This window comes from Aythya ferina, assembly GCF_964211825.1.
Source record: "Aythya ferina genome assembly, chromosome: 19".
NCBI lineage: Eukaryota > Metazoa > Chordata > Aves > Anseriformes > Anatidae > Aythya > Aythya ferina.
Window position 1 is genome coordinate 5,824,158 of NC_140309.1, and position 13,245 is coordinate 5,837,402.

The 13,245-nt window shown below is 41.7% G+C and overlaps 1 protein-coding gene across 2 annotated transcripts in view; it reads right to left on the bottom strand.

The window, feature by feature from the left end:
* MYL10 (myosin light chain 10) overlaps positions 1 to 13,245 on the bottom strand; it is a 94,911-nt gene that overhangs the window by 38,837 nt on the left and 42,829 nt on the right. Inside the window, exon 2 of one of the 2 annotated variants that reach the window (XM_084492964.1) lies at positions 11,839 to 12,018. The gene's annotated coding sequence lies outside the window, so the exon portion shown is untranslated. Of the gene's footprint in view, positions 1 to 11,838; positions 12,019 to 13,245 lie in introns of those variants that run through there. The other variant, XM_084492965.1, reaches the window with a different exon arrangement.

A 13,245-nucleotide genomic window follows, 5' to 3' on the forward strand; every position in this document is an offset into this window, starting at 1 on the left:
CAGACAGCTGGGACAGATGATGCAGAATGGTAACATCTCAAACTGCTTCAGCTGGAGCAATCAAAGTTCATCTGATGAATGAACGTGACCTGCCCAAGGTCTCAGTAAGCCAGTGACAGTGACTCTGCCTTCTAAGTCCCAGAGACCACGCTCTTGCTGCTTGCTAACATTTTATGCTACTTCTTTTCATTAGTATTTTTAAGTGCTCTGCCCAGCACTCAGTCACAATTTGACCTTCATTATTGATCATCAGGTGAGCAACTGCGAGTAGATGCCTACCTCTAGCAAAGTTCAGGCGGTCTCACCCAAGCAAACCAATGACATTCACAAAAATCTTGTTGTATTTAGCTGTGATTTCAAGGAAAAGTCATGATTTGACTAATAAAATGCAAAATATTGTATTTGCAATGTTTGTTGCGCATTTGGTTTGCTGATGGCATTTTGCTGGAAAAGTAAGACTGTTTTCAAGTAAAATCTGATTAATCAGAGTGTTTCTGTTTCTGAAGAAAGATTTTGAATGTTTTCAGATTTCCATGCTAATTCAGAAAGAGATTGAATTTTGTGTCAAAGCATGTAAAAATATGACTGTTCATATTTCAATGTCAAAAATAAATATTGTGTCAGATTGTGAAGAGCAAAACACAAGGCAAGCAGCAAAATGTGAAAATCTTATCATGAAACACATAAATATTACTTTTTACTCAACTTGATCTCTGATAAGAAATCAGGGAAGAGTTACACAGCAGTCAGTAGTTGCTGTAACACAACAACTGTTCAACAAATGTGGGAGAATCCCATTAGCAAGATGTTTAATCTTTAAATTAATATTAATTTAATTTAAATAGCCTACCTGGACTTGTGCAAAGCATTTGACACTGTCCCACACAGCATCCTTGTCTCTAAATTGGAGACACATGGATTTGATGGGTGGACCCCTCGGTGGGTAAGGATTTGACTGACACCAAGCTGCGTGGTGTGGTTAACATTCTGGAGGGAAGGGATGCCATCCAGAGGGACCTGGGCAGGCCTGAGAGGTGGGCCCACGCAAACCTCATGAGGTTCAACAAGGCCAAGTGCAAGGTCCTGCACCTGGCCTGGGGCAATGCCAAGCACAAATACAGGCTGAGAGGAGAATGGATTGAGAGAAGCTTTGAGGAGAAGGACCTGGGGGTGTTGGTTGATGAGAACATGAGCTGGCAATGTGCGCCTGCAGCCCAGAAGGCCAACTGTACCCTGGGCTGCATCAACAGAGAGGTGGCCAGCAGGGCAAGGGAAGGGATTGTCCCCCTCTGCTCTCGTGAGACCCCACCTGGAGCCTTGTGTTCAGCTCTGGGCCCCCAGCACAAGGACAGGGAGCTGTGAGAACCAGTCCAGAGGAGGCCATGAGGATGCTCAGAGGCTGGAGCACCTATTCTATGGGGACAGGCTAGGGAAGTTGGGGGTGTTCAGCCTGGAGAAGAGAAGGCTCCAGGGAGACCTCACAGCAGCCCACCAGTGCTTAAAGGGGGCCTACAACAAAGCAGGAGAGGGACTCTTTGTCAGGGAGTGCAGCGATAGGGCAAGGGGGAATGATTTTAAACTAAAAGATGGTAGATTTTGATTAGATATTAGGAATAAAATCTTCACTCAGAGGGTGGTGAGGCACTGGCACAGGCTGCCCAGAGGAGCTGTGGCTGCCCCAGCCCTGGCAGTGCCCAAGGCCAGGCTGGAGGGGCTGGGGGCAGCCTGGGCTGGTGGGAGGTGTCCTGCCCATGGCAGGGGCTGGAGTTGGGTGATCAACTCAAACCATTCTATGATTCTATGATTAGAAATACTTAAAATGCCAGAGTGAAAGCATAAAGGGCAAAGAGGTTTGGCAAATCGTGCTGATTCCTCTTTCTCTTGAAAAGGTTGTAACACCACCTGCAAAGTATCCAAAAGTAGAATTTTTTTATTTTTTTTAAGTGAATGCACAAACCTTGAACTGTACATTGCTCTTTTGTGTGTGTGTGTGTTGGAAAGTGTTCTGTTCTATATCTAAAGGGCGATTCCCATCCAGTGCCCAACACACAGCAATGAGGTTAAATTGGTTTGGATGATATCAGCTACATGTAATTAAACCAGCAGCCCATGTCTGATCCTTTCTGTGACCATGTTAGGTGTTAAATTAAGGTCTGATTAAGAGTGTGCTGCTGCAGTTAAGGTCAAGGACTAAAGATCACAAGCTTTGTTTCATCTAATAACAATAAAGACTGTCTGGCTGCCAAATACCACAACAGCCCTTGTTCTCCTATCAGACTGCTGTCCAGCTAGAGGGATCTGATTTCACTGGTATCCCTTTTTAAACCCTACTTCTAAGAGGGTTTGTAGCTATTTCATCTGTGCTAAGCAGCACTGTGTTACCCGAGGCTATATGGTACGTTCTATATGATCAAAGCAGAAATGCAGCAGCTTCTGACGAAGAGTTATCGTGGCTGAGGGGAAAAAATATCAAGGAAGGAGAAAAAAGATACAGCGCTACAAAATACCAGGTCGTGCCACCAAAGTAAACACCCACAGGTAAGTTCATACCATCAGACCACACAATGGTGGAAAGTGCACGTGTTTGCTTGGAACAAGTCATGGGCTGGCCCCACCAGCAGCCAGCAGGAGAGATGTGTCAAATGGGATAGACAAGAGATAAAAGCAGGGCGGTGAAGAGAAAAGACAGCAACTTATTTGTAGGATGTAGACAAGAATCGGTGCACAAGAGCTTCTCCCTGCATAAGTGTTTTCCACAAAGGCAGGTCAGGAAACATAACCAGAGCAGTTGTCTGTTGTGAGAGAACAGAATTCCTAACAGCCCAACAAAGTGTTCTCACAAAGCACGCCCGTATTAATCTCTAACAAATGCAGGGTACTGGGATGTGTTTGCCTCGCAAAAAGGGGTGAGGAGCAGAGTAAGAAACCACATGGCCCCAAAATAATCTCGCACAGCCACATCATATTTTATGTTTCCATCCTTGGGGTCCAATTTCATTATAGATATGGATTTGTTTTTCAAGAGTCATCTGAAGTGTCTGTCGTTCACTGCTTTTACAGGCAACTGGTAGAGTATTAATAGAGTCCTGCTCATACCTGGGAGGACAATTCTGTTATTCTGTGAGGCTGCATGCAGGAAAGTCATCATAGGAACATACTAAACACCGTAAAACCTCTACATGTTCAGACAATTCTTTGTAAATTGCATTGTACGAGTCATCCAAAATCTTAGTTTGAGGTGTCTTGGTGTTTTGGGTTTCAGGATTTGAGACATGCCTATTTCCTCATGAAGGCTGGGTGAATCCCAAAGGATTCAGTGGTACAGTTCAACATGGATTAGGCACCAACAGCTTACTGTAGCTGCTGAGCGAGAGCTATTTGCAGAGGAGGCTGTGCTGTGGGAGTTCCCACACTTCCTGGAATCTGAGCTGCATCAGAAATACAGTGAGCACTACAGAACAGGCAGGTGTGAAAAATGACCTCTCCAGGACAAGAGAAGTGTGCCCACCATTAGGAGTCTTTGCCTCAACCACAAAGCAGCCTTTTATCTAATTAAGAGTCCCCCTACACCTTGATTCCCACCTGTCTGTGAAAATACTGTGACATTTCCAGTAAAATGGTGTGCTGGTCCTGGTAGAGTCTATCCAGTAAATGAGAAACTTTTCACGTGAACACTTAAATTTCAAAACTCCAAACTTAAAAAAATCCAGTCACAGTACAAGGGCAGGTTTGGTGTGACTTGATTCACTTCCTGATCATTCTTCTTACTAAACTTTACAAACAAATATTGTACACAGAGAAACACAGTTTTATTTAAGTGCCAGAAAGACTGAGCACATATCTGAGCACATATATCATCTGGACAGCAATGCTGAACCATCCTGACTGACTTCTACTAGTCAAAGGAAGTTGCTTTTGAAAATGATCAATAGTTTTGAAAATCGAGTCACTGTTAATAAGCTACTTCGCTATCATTTTAGATACCTAAATGTAGGCACCGCAGTCTGGATCCAAATACAGTCAAAGGCGAAGTTCAGCGTAGGTGGCAAGTCAGAACAGCGCGGTTCAGCCACTTGCTCTAGTACGAGAGCAACGCGATTGTGTCGTGTCCTGACATCCTGGCTACCCAGGCTGGATGACCAGGGAGCCAGCCACACGAACATGGACTGGCAATGGCTCTTACCATAAATCTGGAGTGAGCTCGGAGTCCTGCTTTTGACTCTGAAGCTGCTGATAGAAGGATTGCTTTTGAAAACTTTCCAGCCTTGTCTTGGATAGCTGCATTATGTTATCTCAGGATCTGCAGTATTCCCCAAACTACACTTAAGCTAGTATAAGAGGGATTGTTGCTCATATTATGGTAATGTCATTTATTTATTTTACACAACTGGAAAATTTAAGGGCAACCACTTCACTTCTGTGCTGTACAGATTAGAGCGTTCACAGTAACACCTGCTTACCGGACAGATAGGAAAAAGCCCTTCTATTCCTTCTGTATTGCAATTTATTATTATAGCTTGAATGGTTCCTACTGACTTCCTAAGATTAATGTTAATATTCTGATCAGAGTCTTCCCTCTGGGGTTTTATTATGGGTTTTGAACATTCATTTCATTTAACGTACACATGGGAGCAAGTCTGGTGGTTCCAAAAATATTTGTAGTTGGAAATCACAGTGATTTTTTGTTAGGCTCAGTGCCAAAGAAATCACAAATCAGAAGTCTGTTATAGAGTAGTTCCAATTTCTTGGCATCAGAATTTCTCTTTATGTATATGCATAGTGAGATATTTTCCCTAGCCATACGGCACTGAAGATTTACTCGGATACACATTGTTTATCTGCTTTTTAAGGTTTCTGGTGGAACTGGAGAGTTTGTCTAGCTGACTGGGGATTCATTGGGATTTTATGGACTTCCTGTGTGAGCCAGAGACTGCCCATTGGGTATGCATCTTTCTCTATCACAGCTGGTGTTTTTGAACCAAAGTGTGGAGTAGAAATTTCATCCCTGATTTTTTTTGGCTGGATCGATTGTTTAGTCTAGGAACTCTAAAATAGACTTTCTAGGTGCTGGAATTCCTCTTTTTCTTCAGTCAGCAGCTGATGTAGTATGGTGTACATCAGAGTCTAGATTCACATCTTAGTGAGCAAAGATTTATGTTCCTCCTAACACTTCTTGACATTAATGAGTATTACAGACATGTATCCCCATGGATTAAGTTGAGAACATACCCCAGAGTGTGCGTGGAGTTTGTCATTAGGGCATCACACGATTAAAACCAACAGAGAAATTCCAAGGGTAAAAAAGCAATTGGATCTCTTCCCTTCTCTCTGCTGGAGCACATGTAAGAGATACACTTTAAATCTTCTCGTATTTCCAGCCCTCTCACACCAGTTCCTGCATTCATTTTTGGTTGTTAATGACTTCAAAGAAGAATTGACTGCCACTTTTAAGACATTTCCCATAACAACATTATGGGAAATATTTTGCTGGCAGAGAATGTTTCTATAGCTCTCTAGTGCTCTCTAATTAAGGAACTTTTATACAGCTGGGGGAGAGAAGAGAGTACTTTTTCCCTCATCTAGCCATTTCAGGGATTGGATCAATACAATGGGATGACCCTGCACACAGAACTCTCCATTACCTAGGGATCGTGACTCCTTGGTGAGACGTTATGGATCCTACTGGACATGCCAGAGACTGTGGCACAGACAGGCCTGATGCAATGTAGTGCATCAGCTACCATCCAAAAGGGCACGGTAACTCTGGATACATCAGAGCAGGGCAGTTCCTGCAGACGTACATGGATGCGTTTGCTCTCCGTTGCCCATTGCTCTGGGTTTGGGGCTTATTTCAAGTGCAGTGCTGCATGGACACGTAGTCAGCTGCATTATCTGTACATCTTGGGGACAATTTAACTGCAAGACAGATAAACTACACACAAATAATAGAGTCCTGGGTGTAATTTCAGTCTCCCTTAGGGCCCTGTGTAAAACGTACCTGTGGGATGGATTCAGTGCTTAATTTAACCCCCCATAATCTACCGACTACAACAAGCAACTCTGGAGTCAGGATTCTTAGATTTTCTTCATAATATCCTAGCCATAAAGTAGAGATCATTACTGTGTACCTGGTCCATAGGAGTTTCATAGGCTGGCTATTGTCACACATGAGGGTTATTAGCTGGTTTAGGCAGGATTACACAAGACTAACTGCAACGTGGAAATAAAAGCTGTGTTTTCCCGCACTTGAGATCTTTTTGAGAAAACTTTCACAGGAAAATTCTGATTTATCTCACTTGAAAGCAATGATTCCTGGCTCAGTCACTTCCCTTGAAACACACCCATTTCTCCCTCAGTAAAGGAGGGATAACAATACTTACAGAGATTTTTAAAATACTTTGAGATCTGTGAATATAAAGAGCTGTCTGTAAAGTGTTTAGAAAACTTCAAAAAAGGTGCTACATAAATGCATATTTACTGCAGCTCTCACACTCATGTGGCAGCTCTGAATGCAGAATCAAAAGCAGAGGGGGCAGCATATAAGTCAGAAAAAGAAACTGTCAGCCTTTAGCCTGTATCTTAAAGTACTTTGAAATGTTGCAGACATTCAGAGAGTCTGGTTTGCCAATATCATATGTGCTACAGTAATTACACCAATCTGGAATATAAGTTTTCCTCCCTTCTCCTCAGAGAAGGCAAAGCTCTTGGGAATATACACAAATGGAGCCCTAATCCTACAAACTTTAATGCATGTACCTAATGTTAGGCAGCATAGCTGACCCACTGATTTCAACAGCGTGCCTCAGATGCATGTGTGGAAATGTTTGCACGATTAGAAGTTAATACTAATAAATGCACAGTTCATACAAGATCCCTATGTAAACAATCTATTTCTGCATCCAAGTGATGATTTAATTGCTGTTCTGTAATTCTGTGGAGTGGTTTTGTGAAGAAATCTTATATTCTCTAAAGCAGTAAAATGCTTCTGATAGTGTTTTTCATTGCAAGCTCTTTGGGGGCTAATTAAAAGAAATATCTGTTAAATTTATTCAGTGTTTGGTTCCTTGATAGCAAGAGGCACCTGGTGTAAACATTAAAAAGAAAAGCAGGCAGCAGCCAGACCTCATCAAATATTAGATGCATTAGGACATCTTATTTATAAATATGAAATTGGTTTTAATGACTTCAAAAGGAGGAAATGCCAGGAAGAGCATAATATGTGCAAGCTCAGTAAAGCTGTCAAGAAGATGCCAAAACCCACAAAAATCTAGAAATTGTACTTGCTCCCCCCTTTTCCCCTCAAAAAGTAAGTGACAATTCCAGCTGCAATTGGCAAAAATGTACGTAAAGGACTCCAGGACTAACCAAAACAAGCTCCAGATGAGATGGAGTATCTAAGAGCAGGTCTGAATGGAAAGCGCCATCAGTGGTTGATCAGCAAAGAGCTAATTTATACTGAGTTGACTGCTTCACTGAAATGAATCTTGAATTTTGACCCACATGATTTAGTGCAAAATGGTTAAGGAGGAGAAATCCATCCTTCTTTTGGGACAACAGTTAAGCAGGCACTTAATGTTAAGCATATGCTTTACATTCTCTTGACTTTACTTTCAAAAATGCTTAGCACTGTTTCACTCTGTTGCGCCTGCACACATCAATAAATCAGCGATGAAAAGTGCCTCAACACTTAATAACTAAGTACGCTTTCAGCACTGTCCCAGAAAAGATGCAATAAATTCTTGGTCAATAGACTAACAATGCAATTGAGAAATAACAACGATAATTCTTCTGAAAAAGTTCTTTCCTCATAGAGTCAAAATCTATCCTAAAGATAGATTTCATCTTAAGGCACTTATAATAAGAAAGCATACAAAAAGGTGTTATTTCACATGAGTAAATTTGATGTCTGTATAAGATCGTTGTCCAGTAGGATGAGTAGGATGAACTACGGCATCATTTCTTATATTGAGAACTGAAATTTTGAGCCAGATACATGGCTGGGTCCAAACAGGTAGCACCATTTATGTTACAAGAAGAATTCTCATTCAGTGCAACTCAGGAACTTAGGAAAAGTTCTAAGCTCAGTGGAATTTGGACCCAAATTAACTAAAGTCCAAACATTCTAACTTAATAAAATGAGAATGAGAACTCCATTCTAAGATAACCTACTGTGTGAAAACCTGACACAAGCCCCAGACTGTACCAAGCCTACAAAAGTCTCTCCTACTTAGTTTGACCTCTTCAAAGAGGCACTTGGACACAATTGTCCACATACATGGAATAGTTTTTTTAATTCTGGTTGGGTTGAAAAGCCTTCCAGTAACTGTTCTCCTCCTTGCACATATCAGAGAACAGTATCTAGAAAAGCGAAGTGAGGAAGGTAGTTAGAATGCCCCACCTATTTTGAAGCTTCTTGCGTTTTCCCAGTTTTAGCACTGTATAGAGTGATCGTGTGGACAGGGGATGCGACTACCTGGTCATAGAGGAGGAGAGAAATTAGGAGACCCGATGCAAGTTTTCTCCAGAGAAGCAACTTTTCTTTGCTCTGCCCTAAAGAGGCTTTCACATTTTTCCAACAGAAAGTGTAAGCCCATTCATGGAAGTCTTGGGCTACTCATAGCCCATAATACGATAAGGATTGTTGTAGCTCATGCTGTTACTGTTGAAGGAGCACGGATGGAGATGCTGTTACAGCTAGCACACTTTAATTTTTTGGACGTGTTTCACCTGTAAAACTGCTCTGTGCATATTCTGTATGGACCCATCCTGGTAATGGGGCTGGTATCTTGAGCATGTAGAGGAGGAACATTTCCCACACAGAGAGCAGGACTGATCCTCCACTGGCAGCAGGGCTATAGAAGAATTGGGCTCTTTTACATGAAGGAATAGCGTGTCAGGGCCTCCTGGAATACCGTCGATGTGATCTTTCCAGAGGGTCAGTTCCCAGTTTTAAAGAAGAAAATTCTGTTGATCTTTTAAATCACATCAGACGTGCCCAATTGCAGGGCAGGAATTTTCTCTCATGTTCTTGCAAACAAAATAGACACCAGTTTTCCATCCTGCCCTGACCTTTGGAAGAAGTCATCTCTGCCAATGCTGTGCTCTCTGGCACCAGAGACACTCAGCATTTCAGTCTTGACTCTGAGGGAACCGAGCAACCTCTGAATCACCATCACACTTCCCGCAGGCTAGCACCTGTGTTTTCCTTGGAGGTGACCCCATCCAAGAACTAACCAGGTCTGACCCTGTTTAACTTATGATATCCAAGCAGCAGAATTGTTCAGACCTCCAAAATTAAATATGAAACACTCTATCAAGCCTCAGAGGACTCTGAGAACAAGCAACTGCAGCCAGGGAACACAGTCCCTGCTCAGAACTGCTGTTTGCAAGATACAAGCCCCATATGCCATAGCACGTATTCTCCATTCCAAGTTTTAAGGGACTTCAGTGACAGGACCTTGCTAGGTTTAGGATGAGAACAGGCCCAGACGAGGGGGAGCAGCAGAGACTGTAACTTATAAAGTGACTCATTCCTACCAGCCCTATATGTGAGCCTTCTGCTTCCACCAAGCCAGGTGACATTTAACCACAGAAATATTTAACCTACTTTTTATAAGGATGTACATCATTGACCATGATAAAATACAGGGATGTGGGAGAGTCAGGATGCAGCCTTTTCACTGTAACTCCATATAAAGAAAAAAAGGCAATAAAAAGGAGGTCTTGACATAAGGAAAACATCCCAATGAAATCCTGCCTTTTAATCTTGGCCACAATCTCTCTTCTCATCATCTTCCCTGCTTTTTAATCCTTTGCTGCACTTAACATTTTTATACTCATTCACTTTATCAACTTCACCTGTCTCAAAAGTCAGTAAAAGCAGAGGCCATAGTTTTAAAATACAGGCAAATGAACTGAGGCATCAAACTTCTCAACTTCTCCAGAGGTGCCAACTATTCAAGCTGTCAGAACTTCAAAGCAAGCTATGGGTGATCAGTGCCTTTAAAAATCACTTAAGTGCTCCAAGAGGAACATAATGCAAAAACACAAAGGATAATAATTTCAAACACATCTGATTGAAGAGTCGGTATTTTCAGAAGTGATTTCAGCACTTGAGAATTCAAGAACTACTTAAAAAAAATCAAATGTCCTCTGAAATGCATAGCTATTTTTAAAAATGATATACAAATATCATTTTTCATAACATATTTACCTAGGCCCTCCTCAGAGAGGGTTGCAACATGGTACATTCAGCATACCTAAAAGTTACTCCAGGTTTGATCACGTTCTCATCTACACAAGCTCCACCAACACTGTGGTGGAAGAATAACTTCCCATATTCGCTGACATGAATCTGACATCTGTTCATCACTGAGCCAGCAATAGATACAGAGTCCTGCCATATTGCATGTGAGCTGCCAAAACACTTTGAGAAGAAGGAGGAGTTTGCTAAGTGTACAGAGAGATGGGCAAAGCCAAGCATGTCATGTTTTAAGCCAGCCTGTTGATATAGGAGGTTTACAGCTGTCATTAGGAAAATAGAGAAGGGGGCCAGTATTGTAAACTCACACCAGTGACAGCTATAGATCAGGAAAAACCATTTCAACGCAACAGTGTTTTACTGTTGAACTGTTGGACTGAACTTCTGTTAATATTTATCTGATTTGCTGATCTTTAACATTTGGTCTGCTGCTGGTAGCAAATACAGTCAAACCAGCCTGAGGCCTTCACAAGATAAGTGTGTTAACCGGTCAGAGTCATCGATTAAAGCCTAGCAAGTCATCCTACCAAAGGCATCTAGACCTAAACGGGTCAATCATCGTTTGAGCTCTTTGGACTCTTTTGTAGATAAAGGCAGTGGGGAGGCCTGGATGCAATGGATGTGGTTCGCATGTGTGATATACCTACACTATGAATTTGATCAGGGCCTTTGACAGATGGAACAGCTTGATTGTGCAGACTTCTTGGTCACTGCTTCTCAAGCTCACAAGAATCACCCAGCCACCATTTCTACCCCATTTCTACCCACTACTGTACATAGAGCTGAAACACAAAGAAGCAACAATTAACTGTGAGCACAGTGGAGTTAATATCTTTGAAACATACTGGTTTCAAGCTTTGCTTCTCCTTGGCAAGACACATTTGGAACACAAAGATACATAATAGTTTCTCTGTCAGTGTTGCTGAGGAGGATGAAGGTTCTCCCCTCACTTGAGACAGTTTCACAATAGCCTAGCTCCTTTGAACCTAATGAAGCTTTCCTCATACCATCTCTAGAAGGAGAAAAGATTCAGAGCCACTAGGAACTTAGAATCCTAAGACTGCTCTGTATTATACATATATATATTTGTAGCCTTGGTCTGCTGTGTGATGGTCAGAAGATTGAACTCTTGAACTGTTTGCTGGTTTTTAACTTTTTGTGAGTCTTTGAGTGGGCTGAATCTGGAAATGGTAGCAACATGCAACGCTGGCATACCAGACAGTGCCTAGCATACCAGACTATAATACTGGTTGGAATATTAGATACCATGATGTACCTAGAGAAGAACAATTTCAGCAATTGTAATTGATTTTGCAAGGTAAAATTCTCATTGCTGTAACCACGTTAAACTACAGATTTTTTTATTTTTTTTTAGAATCTCTTTTCTTTGATTGAGTTCAAGCTCTTTCTTTGGGATAGCATTTCAGTTTGCCTTTCTTAAGGTAGATAAGATTCCCATTATATATTTCACTGCATTCATTTTTCTTTGGTTTTCTCTTGCACAGAGAAAGGAAAACCTGTTGGTTTTCTCTTCTCTGATACCACATGCCACTTCTAATATGATTCAAGCAACCTACCTAGCTACATCCAAAAAAGGTTTTTCTCAGTTTGTCTCCTGGTCTGAAGTGCTGCTCAGATCTCTCTCACTGCAAGAAACCTTCCCCTCTTCTGCTATTCATCATAGCAATTTCACATGCTCCCTTCAGCTGTTCTCTCCATGGGTTGGTGAAGCTGGTACGGTTATTATCCTCTTTATCCTGTACAAAGTAAAAAAAAGATTATTTATGGATAACACTGGAGACCACCCATGTAGCAAGAAAAATTGAGAAAAACCAGTTGTTTTCATGCTCAGGGCAGTTATAAGCATACATAGCTTGGATTAGACGATCTTTCCCATTCAACTTCTGTTCCTCAGTAAATATTTGTAACTTTGCTGATAAAGCAACGCTGGGTTTCTCAGCTGGATTTCCATGTGGACAATAAGCTGTGGGACTTGAGTACAGGATCTCATTCTATAACACTATTTCTTGAATAGTCAGTTGTTCCATTCTCTATCTTGGTCATGAAAAATCTTTTCAGGAATCAAATGGCAGAACAAAGTCACTAAATACAGCTGCTTTAACTGTGTTATTGATTGCTGCTTGTGAGGCCCACAGCAATAGATGGTAAGGGCTCAACGCCATTAAAATGATTTCTTATTGTGACCTAAATGCAGGCAATTCACGTTCAGGAAACTGCAACATTGCACATTTTAAAATACATATATTGTGTGGTTTCTACTTGATGCACAGTATCTTGATTTAGTTCTGTTGTACTCATGAGCAAGGCACATTGCTTCTTTGTGCCTGCCCTATCTACACAGACTAGAAGCTCCTGAGGACAGTCACCACATGGAAGTATGAGCTACCCCTCGTGTGGCCAGCTTGGGGCTTTGAACTACATGAAGTTGAGAGGTAGCTTAAGACAGCCTTCATGCCAGCAGGAACTGTGACCAGCACCAGCTCTGGTGCAGGACTGCTGATGGATCTGAATTCCAGCTGGCCAAGGATGCTGACTCTGAGGTCAGCACCAGTGGCTTGCCTCTGACCCAGCTTTCCATTCAGCCCAACACATTTTGCAATGGGACGCCTGGAGAATTGTCACCATCTGCCACCTGTAAATTGCTTTACAAATATCTGCGGCTCTTCAGTGCGCATAAACTGCATCCAACAACTAAGCCACAGGAAGGTTTGATACTTGGCTCGGGGGTCAAGACTGTTTGCCACTTCTAAATTCACTAGTTTGCAATCACTAAGTTCTTTCCAACAGAAAAAAAAAATAATAAGTTAAATTAAAAAAAAAAAAGATCCATCTTTAAAAGAAAAGAAGCGTAGGAAGATAAGGGTGATTTCAAACTTCAATTTTACATTTTTTTCCCTTGCTGAATTAATAACAACCCTAAGACAACCCTTTCACCCACAGATCTGCTTTACAAAGGCAACAAA